The 13,806-nt window shown below is 39.7% G+C and overlaps 1 long non-coding RNA gene across 1 annotated transcript in view; it reads right to left on the reverse strand.

The window, feature by feature from the left end:
* Positions 1 to 203: 203 nt before the first annotated feature.
* The window catches only part of LOC111561771, a 36,177-nt gene continuing 22,574 nt past the window's right edge, over positions 204 to 13,806 (reverse strand). Inside the window, exon 2 of the long non-coding RNA XR_002744602.2 lies at positions 204 to 435. This is a non-coding gene — a long non-coding RNA (uncharacterized LOC111561771). The remainder of the gene's footprint in view (positions 436 to 13,806) is intronic.

Here is a 13,806-nt window from a genome sequence, read left to right on the forward strand (position 1 = left end):
TTAGTTATTTGAGCTTTCTAAATTTAGTATTCCAAACCAACAAAAACTTAATACTTTTCCAAAAGAAATTTTGATAAGATTTTCTATTACTCACAACTGTTGACGAGTTACTTTTGCTTGTACTGAGTTGATCATTCTCACCTCTAGATGGAAAGCAATATTCAAAGCTCTTTTGGTTGAAAGTGATAGAAATGACACTCAAATTAGCTTAAGAAAAAGGGAATGTATTGGCTCCAGCAACTGGAAAGTTGAAGGGTTGGTTTAGCTTCAGATGGTGGTAAATGTTGCCAGAGCTCTGGCTCCCTCCGTGTGTTGGCATCATTCTGCAGAGAGCTTCTTCCATGAAGCCTGGGGTTAGGACCATAAGCTGCAGGCTTATGTGGTTCTTTCAGCTTGACAGCACAGAGTAAAAGGAGCTCCTCTCTCTCCTGGCAGCTACAGATCGGAGAGAAACAAATCTTAGAGAAGATTCTTATTAGTTCAGAGTAGGTGGGGCACTGCGGTCATCTGACTGGGACCACATGGCCTGGGGAGAGGAGATTCCCAAAAGAAAATCAAGATCTGATTCCTGACAAAGGAGGATGGTAAAGCAAGAGATACCCACAGCAGATAGTCTGAATTGGATTGTCTGAAAACAAGGACCCGAGCAAGGCCATCACGGCATCTATTAAAATATACACTGTTTCATGGAACCACATAAAAATGTTTCAAAGGGCATTGGGATGGGACATGCTTGACTCATGACTTAGCTTCATGCTAAGCTCCACATGTGGTAAACATCTGCAAAAAAAAAAAAAAAAAAAAAGGAACTTGTTATCCTCATGTGTTCTGTATCCTAAGCAGTATAGTATGTGTGTGATTACATGGAAAAAAAGGAAATTATTTTTCCATATTGCAAAAGCAAATAATACTATTAATAAATAATAATCACATACAATTAATGAAAAAGAAACAAAGGAAATATTCCTCCATATAAAAAAAGGACATTGGGATATTAATAAATAATAGTCTAAAATTTTGCGAACTTCAAAATAAGAACAAAAGAGTTACCATTCTATAACCGATTTACATAATACCAAAAATAAAACAAAAAGAAGACATTAGCATTACTTGCATTAGCAGATGACTGTTGAGTCCATTTTTCTAAGTGTAACAGTACAATTCTTTTTGCAAGGGAAAATAAGTTACTGTGAATACAAAGTGCAAAAAGGAAAACTCTATTTTCTTTGTTTAGCCCCATTGATGAAAATAACTTTTAAACTCCTGATTTCATTCCCCAGCATTTCAGTAAGCAAGTTCATAAAATACTGATGCCTTTCAAATTAGAAGATTCTTGCTGAGACCTCACTCTGCTCTACAAACATGATCTCATCTTTCAGCTTGGTTACATTCCAAATCCAGGAGTGAGGGCAAGTTTATGATCAGGGAGGAAAAAAAGGAAAATATTTACATAAGCCCCATAATACAACTTTTCTAAAAATCAAAAAGAAATCCATGCTATATATATATAAACTCTCTGATACAATCCAAATAGGGAATAGTCACAGAATATGGGGAAGAGGTTTGAAAAAACAGCCACCCTTTGCAATGGAAACATGAAAAAGAATGAGATGAGCCATCTGAAGACACCCTCCCAAGAGGGACACACCCAAAATTTGATGCCTTATTACCAACCTAGTGCACAGTGTCTCCCTAAATCACCAACATATTACATTAAAAATCCCATATGGAAGGTATCACATCCAAACATCAACTTACTAATTAATATGTAATAAACTGGCATCCCAGAAATGAAATATCGCAGTGAGGAAGCTTTTGCAACTCATAAGCTGAACATCAAGACTTTTCTTTTCTTTTTTTCTTTTTTTTTTTTTTTTTGGTTTATCTCCAGAGCCCTTTTGAAGGTCAATGGACACTGTACACCCTATCATACATGGTAAGTTACTATATCACTTTATGAAAATCTAATTTTTCCTCAACTATTCTCTAAATATTTACTAAGCTAGGAATGCCTGGGTGGCTTAGTCGGTTAAACATCTGACTTTGGCTCAGGTCATGATCTCATGGCTCGTGAGTTTGAGCCCTGCGTTGGACTCTGTGCTGAGAGATCAGAGACTGGAGCCTGCTTCGGATTCTATGTGTCTTTCTCTCTCTGACCCTCCCCTGCTTGTGCTCTCTCTCAAAAATAAATAAAAACTTAAAAAAAAAACTATTTCTTAACTTCTATCCTGACAGTTTTGGTACCTTATCTGTACCATTTCAATTTACCTAAATAGGGTATAGTGTAACACCACCAGCCTTTAGTCATGATGTCTATACAACCAAATGTGAAAGGTAGACTGGACAGCTTATTCACTCAATACAATTAAGACAGATATTTATTCTACTCTGTATAATTCCACGTTAGATCTGTGTTTGAATTATGGAGTTTCTTTCCTTAACATTCTAATTTTCTTGTAAACTCTTCCATTTTTGATTGAGATTTTTCAATCCATTTAGATTTGGATTAAAATTCACTCTGTTGTAGCTCTCTCTTTTCACTTACATATGTCCCTTAAAGTATGCCTTCGGGTCCCCCACTTTGTCCAGCATACAGCCACTTACGCCTAGGTGTTCAGATATATTCCTTAAGTGAATGACTAAAAGTCCCAAAAAGTTCCAAAAAAAGGGAAGATACTGTTCCCAACATGCATTTTTAGCCAGCATTTATGCTGCCAACCCCTATTTTGCTGAATGAGTATGAGGAAAGCATTCAGTTCTTTCACTGGCGCCTTCAGGAAATGCTCATGGCTCAAGCAGAGAACTACTGCTTTCTGTTACCTCCCAGGTAAACCCACTGCAGACCCTCACCCCATCTGCCCCAACTTACAACAGCAAGTCAGCAAGTCTCCAGCTGAAATTTCCTTTCTTTTTTGTTTTTTTTCTTTCTTTAAGGGATATTATTTTTTTAAGAGAGAGAGAGCGCACAAGCAGGAGAGGGGCAGAGGGAGAGAGAGAATCCCAAGCAGGCTCCATGCTCAGTGCAGAGCCCACTTGGGGCTCGATGCTATGACCTTGGGATGGATCACGACCTGAGCCCAAAGCAAGAGTCAGACGCTCAACCAACAGAGCTACCGGTACCCCAAAGTTTCCTTCCTTTAGGTCCCCTTGAGTTAGATCAGTGAATCCAAGGGGAAAGAGAGGGACAGCCCACTTCGGTGTGCATCCTACTAGGGACCTGGCTACTAGGGAAGAGGTTCTCTGATCATGTGGGATGTTGTCCTAGATTAAGCAGTGTTCCCTCATTTGCCCCTCCCCCTCACCACTTCCTTTTGGTGACATTCATTGAAAAAATAGGTTAGAAGTCTGGGCTCTAGCCCAACAACAATGTCAAGTTTGAGTCCTGGCTCTGCTAATTCTGTGACCACAGGCCACTGAATCTCTCTGAAGCTCAGTTTCCTCAGCCATAATTGGGGGTTAGTAATTATTGCCGTGAAGATGAAATGACACACTCCATATAAAGTACCCAGCACAATAAGTGCTATTACACGTCAATTATCATTAGAACTTGTTGTCAGACATGAATTTAAATGTTGATTATTATCCCTACTTTGGATTCAAAAGGCAATCTAAATGTAAAGAGATGTATGGTTTTCACTCAGCTGTAGCCTGGCACAGAGGAAAGCTGAGGAACTATGTCCAAACTTCAGTCTTGTTACTTATTGTTTATTTATCTGTTCAGAAAAGTCTTCTCTTTTGTGAATTATGTCTGATAAGACCTGCCTCTCCATATATGTCAAGTACTGGCTCATAGCAAATACTTTATAAATGTCAGTTCTCACTCTCCAATCCAGAACAGATCGCTCTGGCAAGGTTCTAAATTGAAGATAAAGTGACTAATTAGATCAAGGGATAGCAAATAAAACAGCAAAATCTGTTACCAGCTCTGCCACTAGCTAGCTGAGTAATCTTAAACTTTTTGGCTCTCCTACAGAGAAAAGCAGAATTTTCTATGGAGATGTATATAGATTTAATCATAGAGAAAGCAATCACTTGTATATAGTAAACTATGAGCTAACGTGATGAACTTTCCTACTTTTTTAAGTCAAGAAAAATAATATATCATGATATATTTATTCTATAGGTGTTCTTGGATTCAATCTATAATGATCTCAAGAGCATTTTGATAGCATGTTATTTATTCTTAGATTAAGATGTGGTTAAATGTTAAGCATTTCACTTCCACCTACCAACATAAAAGCTACCCAAAACCATCTCTTTAGCTCACTTCTGTGTCCTCAACATGTTGAACTGTGCCTGGTATGTGGGAAGCCCTATAATACTTGCTCAAGTAGTGAACAAAAGGATGATGGAAAATGGTTCTTTATGACATGCAGTCAGGGCTCCTATCTCAGATCACCTGATGTTTACAAGTTGTTGGGCAACTTCCCATTACTAAGCATTCTTTTCAACCCTTAAATGATAGACATGTTAGGCAAGAGGGTTCACGTCTCTGTAAAATCTGGTAACACAAGCAGGATCCAGTCAAGTACTAGGGTTTTTTTTGTTTGTTTTGTATAGATTATAGTGCAATTTTAACAATAACAAGAAAAAAAATGAGGATCTGAGGCTTTAACTCTACAAGGTCAAAATCACTAATTAAAAAATAAACTTTTTTATTAAAAAAAAGAGATTACCTTATTTCAATAAAATGTTTTGACCTCTATTTTTGCTAAAGCACCTTCTTGTTTGGGCAATGCAGTAAAACTGTACGTCAACTTTGAGACTGTTAACCCCAAAATTCTATTTTGTTTGAGATAAACTCTTCTTACAGATTCATCTCAAAGAGAAGACATCTTGTTTTTCTGTTCAGGCATCTACTGATAAGCAGCCAGCTGTTTATGCTCCAAACACTTCGAACACACCCCAAACAATGAGATCTGTGAAACTGGAATGAAGCTTTGAAAAATATGAATAACAACGACAATTATGATAAAAGATTAGCTGCAGTATTCAATATTTTCTCATGCACACTTTTATGTTTAAAACTAACAGTACTAGTTTGAGAGTACTAATATGTTTCGTACTCTACTAAAAACACTTGTTGCTTTAAGTTTCAACTGCCCACCCAAAATATCAATTGAAACCAAAAAGTAAGCACTTTCATTTATTTATATTTCTACATCTACAAATACCCAGAAAACACAGCATCCATACAGCATTATTTTTTAGAGGAAAGAAATATGCTCACAGTGGAATGTCTCTGATGTTTATATTAAATGAATGTAGATACTAATCTCTCAAAGAATCTGAAGACTTCCTTTCTGTCCTAGACAAAGTAGAGTCCTCTGATTTAATATTTAGTTTGTTCATTAATCATCTTAGCTCTGCATTTAAAAAAAGCCCAATATGTTTTACAAAGCAAAACTGCTGACTCCTTGTTTACTTAAAATATGGTAGAAGCAAGCATGAACGAATCATAGAAAATACATTTTCGTGATCAAAATACAAAAGATTAAAAACATACTCTGTCTACATTAATAAAACTTTCAAAGGGATCGCAACCAATTCTGTCAGCCTCAGAAGTTCCTATTTTGGCAGTTAAAAGAGAAGAACATGAAATATTTTGTGAATTATTTTTCTTTGTGGATAATTAAACACAAGCCATGAGAAAACAAATGTACAGATGTACACCATATTTTCATCACTCTGAAGACTAGAGTCATTTATTTGGAGATTTAATATTCAAAAGAACTATGTTTGAGACATGTTATTGACTCTTCTCCTAGATTAATGTTTTTTGGTAATTCTATCAAGCTTTGCCCCCGTGTTCTCCTTTTTATTTGAAGTAACTGAGTTTGGTTATCATCTTTCTTCTTCTAGGGAAGCCAAACACACTGCCAAATAACCATGCATATTATTAAGGTGTGAGTGTCGGGTGAGGGTTGGCTCTGTATGCTGACAGGCATATCACAAAAGCAACACCATTTCTCCTGGGGCCTGAAAGAATGTAGAATGTGTCTTCTTCTGTTGGGTGTGGGAACTGATGTTCATAAGTAGACACTGATAGGTAACTATATGTACACTATATTCACATATGTACACTGATAGGTAACTATATGTACACTATATTCACATATTCACTACACACACACACACACACACACACACACACACACACCCTAAACGTATATACACACTTACAACTATCATAAGGACTAGGCAGAAACAGTATACAGCGCCATAAGGCTGAAAATAGGGGATCTGATGTAGTGGGAATAGAGAGATGTCAGGATAGCTTCCCTAATAAAGTGGGTGTATTATTAGCTTCCCTAATAAAGTGAGAATATGGGAGAAAAGAAAGTATTCCAGACTCAGGGAGCAGTGAGGAGGGTGCCCGGGGAGCTGGAGAAATGTCAGTGCCACCGAATCTCACATGCAAAGCTGATAGGGATGGAAGAGGAGATGAACTCAGAAACACAGGCAACTGTTAGATCAAGGAAAGCTTCATGGTTTTTTCTCCAAGGACACTGAAGGGTGAGAAGTGTGCTTGCATGCTGAAATCCTCACTCTGGCAGCAGAGCTCGCAGGAGGGTCTGGGGCAGTGGGGCTAGGTGTGGGGATCTCTCGCAGTGTTTCTGCTGTAGGAGAGTCACAGGGGGTCTGCTGCTAAACTGAGGACGGGAGCAGCGGAGACAAGAGAAGGTAATATCAACTGGCCAGTAAATGTAACCATCACCTTGGAGAAAGTAGAAACGTCATCCCTTAAAATGCTGCAAATTCCATGCAATAGATTTTTCTCTCATCATAGAGTGAAGCCATCTGCTGTGTCACTGGGGTTTCTTCCACTTTTCTACTCATTCTGGAAAAGAGTCTGCCAGCTTAGATTCTATCAGCAGTACACCAGGGGGAGAGGGAAGGAAGTCTGACAGTGAGTTTCCAGGCTATGGCAGAGATGGGAGGAATCTGAGGGGGGCCATATATCTTTGGGGGGGCCACCACTCAATCCAATACATTCTCCATTACCCCTCACAGCCAATTCATCCATAAGTCCTGGAGAATGCATCTTCAATTTTTATCTCTCAGCCCTCTCTCCTCATTGCTATGAAGATGCTATGCTCCACTGCTTTATTGCCATGACCCCCACTAAAGGTACTTTGTGTCTCTTGAGAATTTCTGCAATGGCTGCCTAGCCACTGGTCTCCGGCTTCTTCTACTCTTGGCCCTCTCCTCAGAGTTCATTCCCTATAGAGCAGCTTTTTAAATATATAAATCAGACCATATCACTCACATGCTTAGAAACTTCCAAAGCACTTAGAACTCCCTTTGCACTTAGTACAAAATGTGGCATTATCCAGTGCCTGCTCCCATACCCAGCCATCCACCAGACTCTCCTGCGAACAGGCCCAGCCATGTGGGCCTCCTTCTAACTGGCCAGAGAGGCTGCCTCTGGCTGCCCTGCGTAAGGTGTTCTCGGCTGCCCTCTAACACAGCACCCTATCCGTGACCCCTTAACATTTCTCCACTTGGAATTCATTTACCAGTTTAGTCGCCATCTCTTGGCACTGCACCCCTCAGAGGTAGGAACCAAGCCCCTCTTACTCAGCACTATATATCCAGTGATTGGCTAAGTACATGGTGGACGCCCAATACGTAATTTGTTAAACAAATGATTGAGCTGATTAATTAATGGTTCCCATTGCTTATAGAACTAAGAACAAAACTTGCCTGGCATTCCAGGTCCCTGGCCTCTAGTCACCACCTACCACGTAGGCTGCTCATGGGCCACTCTCAGTGGGAAGCCCCAGCTTCTACATATTCTGTCTTATCTTCCCACTTTGATTCATGCCATTTTCTCCTTCAGGAATGTCTACTCCCTCCTTTTGTTTACTACATCTTGGTTGTTTTTCTAGACCATTTGAAATCTCTCCTCCTCCAGGAAGCCTTCTTGACATCACCTCCACCTATGTTATTCTCTCCCACCTCTGTTTTCTTCTGGCTACTTTGTGGCACAAACTGTTCTAAGTGATTCTCACCTTTGCCTCCAACTGGACTAAAAGGTATAAGAGTAACTCTGTTTTATGCTTCTTTGAACGACATTATAGGAACTGAGACAATGCAATGTCCCAGAAACCAGCTGGGACTATTTTCTAGTCTCAGTTCTGTCCACAAGTAGCCATGTGACCCGGGGCACTTTACCTCACCTCTCAGTTTATTTTCTTTATGTGTAAAATAAGGGGTGAGACCATATTATGGAAAGCCTCCTTTAGTCCTAAAATGACAAAATTTTAATAATCAATCAATTTATTTAACAAATTTGCTTCAGAAGTGGCTATAGAGATTTAGTTATTATATAAGGAACTCAGAAGAGTGCCAGGAACTGAGAAAGCCCTCACTAAATGAGTTGCTGGTTACTTTATTTATTTATTTTTTTTCCAGCATGAAAATGAAGGCTTGGGGATTTAAATAAAGTAACCCAAGGTCAACAGCAGGTAATGACAAAGCCCATGACCTCCAACTTAAAAAAAAACAAGCTTTCCCATGTGATAATAACACGTGATAATATGTTGTGATAATAACAGTCACCTTACATACAGAGATTTTATAATTTAAGATTTTATTTATTTATTTTTAAATGTTTCTTTATTTATTTTTGAGAGAGAGAGAGAGAGAGAGAGAGAGAGAGAGAGAGAGAGAGCATTCAAATAGGGGATGGGCAAAGAGAAGGGAAGAGAATCCCAAGCAGGACCCATGCTGTCAGCACACAGCCTGACACAGGGCTCAATCTCAGGAACTGTGAGACCATGACCTGAACCGAAATCAAGAGTCAGATACTTAACTGACTGAGCCAGGCGGCCCCAAAGATCTTATTATTTTTAAGTAATCTCTACACCCAACACAAGGCTCGAACTTAAAACCTTGAGATCAAGAATTGCATGCTCCACTGACTGATCCAGCCAAGCGCCCCTACAGGGATTTTAGTTTATAAACCTTTCCATAATCATCTTATTTCACCTCTGTACCAACTCTGTGAGGCAGGTATTATTATATTATTTTTCACACAAGTGAAAGTTCAGTGAAGTTCAGGGGGGCTGAATCACTTGCTGAAGGTCTCACAACCAAGTGAGCAGGTAAACAAGGATCACACCCAAGACTTGAGCCCCAAGCCTAAATTGTCTCTAATATGCCACACCACACTGCAGCAAGGTACAATTAATGAAGTGAACATTGTCAAATCACGTTTCTGCCAATAAAAGTGTAAGCTAAAAACATACTGACAGAAAACTTAGCAACTTAGAAAACTTAAGAACAATCATTGGATGAATTGAAGTGATAGTTTCTGCTATTCCACTCTAGTGGTCTTCCAGATCCATCCAGGGCTCAGTGCATGTGCGGTTCTCATTAATACTAATGTGAATCGCACACGCCAGCTCTTCACAGAAAACACACCCGAAAGCACTCAGCCATTTAAGAGGCAGAAACTTCCAAGAGTCAGGCACAAGAAGTCATGTGACTAGGCACCCTGCTACCCACTGACTCTGTCTGCAGACATAGTGTGTAAGCTTCATAACTCAAACTATTTTTCCCCTGAACATACTTTGAAGTTTGGGAAGATGCAAAAAGATGCATTTCAGGATCAATCCCAAGCCAAAAGGGGAGGTTGGAAAGCATTTATGGTTTGTTTACTTTTTTTTTTTTAAGATTTTATTTTTAAGTAATCTCTACACCCCACACAGGGCTTGTGCTCACAACCCCGAGACGAAGAGTCACATGCTCCACCAGCTGAGCCCCTGGTTTGTTTCCTTTTTAAAAGCTAAAATGGATTTATATTTTCAGATTCTTTCACCATGGGAAATTTAGACTGACTAGCAAATTTCCAGGAAGGTCATTTCCCTCAATTTGAGTGAAACTGTGGAAAGAGGCCTGGACTACAAGGCCCAGGACATGGGTTCTAGTTCTAGCTCCAGTTTTAGCTTCTTTACTTGGATAAATCCCTTAAACTCGAGCCTCAGTTTCCCTGCTTGAAAAAGAAAACAGATTAAAAATAAACAGAGGGGCACCTGAGCAGCTCAGTCGGTTAAGCGTCTGACCAGCTCACGTCATGATCTCACAGTTTGTGAGTTTGAGCTCCACATCTGGCTCTGTGCTGACAGCTCAGAGCCTGAAGCCTGCTTCGGATTCTGTGTCTCCCTCTCTCTGCCCCGCCCCTGCTCACCCTCTCCCTCTCTCTCTCTCTCTCTCTCTCTCTCAAAAATAAATATTAAAAATTAAAAATAAATAAATACATAATAAACAGAAAAATATCTGTCGTGCCTACTTCACAGGGGCATCATGAGATATTGTTTGTGAAAGTATTTTGCTACTATAAAGTATTCCTCAAATAATTAATTAATATTACTGCTCCCAAAAGGTGAACCTGAGGGAAAAAAAAAAAAAGAGCCTCCATTTGCAAAGTATATATGCATATCCTGCCACCTAGTGGCCACATGAAGTTATTTTTAATTTTGCTCCTGGTATTAAGATCAAATTAAAGATATAAACTTTGTTAATATTTTTAGAAACTTTGACCCAATCCACTCAACTTATCAAATATCCCATCAACTTTTTCTGACTCTATGTTTTATCACCGATGGAGCAGAAAAAATAATCATCAGAAACATAATTACAAAACATTAATCTATTCGAACTAAAATTTATAACCTGCCTAACACCACATTTTTTTCCATGTCAGATCTGGGGTTTTTTTTACCCCAGCATATAATCATTTAACATGAGAGTAGTTATCAGGTGCTGCCTTGTGCCAGGGCTACAGCAGGCAATGAAACAAAGTTCCTGCTTTTACATCATAGTGGCAGAGGCAATCCACGGATAAATATAAAATATGTTAGTTGATAACGAGTTGTATGAGAAGAAACAGAGTAGGGGGAATAGAGAGTGACTGGCAAGGCAGTACACGTTCCACTTCAGATACCATTATCAGGAAAAGCTTCTCAATAGGAAACCTAAAGTGAGTGGGGGCACCTGGGTGGCTCAGTCGATTAAGTGTTCAACTCTTGATTTTGACTCAGGTCATGATCCCATGGTTCACGGGATCGAGTCTGGCTTCAGGCTCTGCGCTGACAGCATGGAGCCTGCTTGGGATTCTCTCTCTCTCTCTCTCTCTCTCTCTCCCTCTGCTCCTCCCCTGCTCGTGCTCACACTCTCAAAATAAATAAAATAAACATTAAAAAAAAAAAAAAGGAAACCTAAAGGAAGTGAAGGAGAAAAATGCTAAAATTTGGGAGGCAAGAGTATTTGACTCCGACGGAACAGAAGGTACAAAATCCTGAAAATGGTGTAAGTTTGACATGACTGAAGAACAGCAAGGCCAGTGGAGCAGAGAATAAGGGGGTGGTAGGGATGCCAGGTTGGTAGAGGCCATGGTTAGGAATTCACATTTGGCATTGGGATCCCTGAGTCCAATAGGAAGGCATTGGAGGGTTATGAGTAGTGGAATGACCTAATCATTCTGAGTAACCCTCTGACAAACAAAATAAAATACCAAATAACCTGACAGACAAGTTTAATGGAATGCCTGGGGAGAAATGGTTCCCGTAAGAACATAAATTTCTCAAAACGTTTATACAAGCAGCTCTTTTAAGGGAACTCACAGGGAGGGTGATACAAGAAGAATGCATTAACATCTTTACACTGAAATAAGTCAGGAAAGCCAGAGTTATTTTCACTCACGATTGCCTCAAAAAAAACAAAAACAAACAAACAAAAAACTTTGGTAACAATTGTGCATAAATGCTGAAGACACTCTTCAACGCAGAAAATAAATATTTACTGAATGTCCACTACAGGTAGGTGACCTGGCAAGTTCAGTTTGGATCACACAAGACAGGACTCTGACCTTAAAAGCACTCAGAAGACATCTAAGGAGATAAAAGGCATGCACATAAAAGACAACACAAAGCAATGTATAAATGCTGAAGGGGAGCTGGTGCCAAGGCCACAGTTCATGGGAGAAAGGGCTTTGTGAGCTGCAGGAACTGAGGCAGGAAACACGGTGGGGGCAGGGTCTAGGAGAGGTGGCCTGGGTCTAGGACAGAACCCAAAAAAGTCAAGAAGCTGTGCCTGGAATTAGAGACTCACAAAATTTTAGAACTGGAAGAAACTCATCACAAGAAAAAAAAATCTGTGTCTATGTATGGTAATGGTTGTTAACTAGACTTATTGTGGTGATCATTTCACAATAGAGAGATGATACTCGACTTACAATGGTTTGAGTTACAGTTTTTCAATGGTGTAAAGGTGATATGCATCCAGTAGAAAGCACACTTTGAATTTTGAATTGTGATCTTTTCCCAGGCTATCGATATGCAGTACAATGCTGTCTCGTGATGCTGGGCAGGGAGCCGAAGCTCCCACTCAGCCACACAATCACAAGGGTACAAAGCCAATACACCTACAACTACACTGTACCCATACAACTATCCGGGTTTTCACTTTCAGTACAGTATTCAAATCAGTTACATAAGATATTTAACACTTATAAGGGTGCCTGGGGGGCTCAGTCAGTTAAGCGTCTGACTCAATTTTAGCTCAGGTCACGATCTTATGGTTAATGAGATTGAGTCTCTCGGCCGGCTCCATGCAGACAGTGTGGAGCTTGCTTGGGATTCTCTCTTTCCCTCTCCTTCTGCCCCCACCCCACTTGTGCACTGCTCTCTTTCTCAAAATAAATAAACTTTAAAAAACAGATATTTCAGGTGCCTGGGTGGCTCAGTCTGTTGACCGACCGACTTTGGCTCAGGTCATGATCTCAGGGTGCATGAGTTCAAGCCCCACATTGGGCTCTGTGTTGACAGCTCAGAGCCTGGAGACTGCTTTGGATTATGTCTCCCCATCTCTCTCTGCCCCTCCCCCATTCACGCATGCACGCTCTCTCTAATATAAAAAAAAATTCTTTAAATTTTTTAAAAAGGTATTTAACACACTGTAAAATAGGTTTGGGTGGCTCAATTGGTTGAACATCTGACTGATGGTTTGAGTTCAAACCTCATGTCAGGCTTACTGCTGTCAGCAAGGAGCCTGCTTCAGATCCTCTGTCCCCTCTCTCTCTGCCCCTTCCCCCCCCAAATAAATGAATATTTTTTTAAAAAAAGAAGGAATAAAATAGGTTTTGTGTTACATGATTTTGCCCACCTGTAGGCTGACCTAAGTGTTCTGAGCACATTTAAGATGGGCTAGGCTAGCTATGATGTTTAGTAGGTTAGGTGTATTAATCATGTTTTTGACTTACAGTATTTTCAACTTAGGATGGGTTTATCAGGATATAATACCATTATAAGTTGAGGAGGATCTGTATACAAATATTGAATCATTATATTGTGTACCTGAAAATAACATAATGTTATATGTCAATCATACACACCTCGGTAAGAAAGAAAAAAAAATTGGAGATGCTTCAATCTATTGCTCTTGTTTTATAAAAGAGGAAAATCATATCAAGATCCTATACTCTTAGTGACAGATCTGGACCTAGAACAAAGGCTCTTGAGTTTCAGTCCATTGCTTTTGCACATCACCACCAGGAAAATGACAGTGAGCTTATTGAATTCTCAAAATTATTCATCAAGGTTGGAATGGAGCCTCATGGGACCATGGAGAGAATGACCAGTATGCTGGTTAGAAAAAGGATACAGAGATAGCAGCTAGATGGTCACGTAGATGGAAAGCAACTAGACATAAGATAATAGACAATATCTATTGGTCTTTGCCACTGGCTCCTGACACAGAGCTCCTAAAACCCTTGTTAATTTCCCAAGTGACAAGAGCACT

The sequence above is a fragment of the Felis catus genome, chromosome C1, assembly GCF_018350175.1.
Source record: "Felis catus isolate Fca126 chromosome C1, F.catus_Fca126_mat1.0, whole genome shotgun sequence".
Lineage (NCBI taxonomy): Eukaryota > Metazoa > Chordata > Mammalia > Carnivora > Felidae > Felis > Felis catus.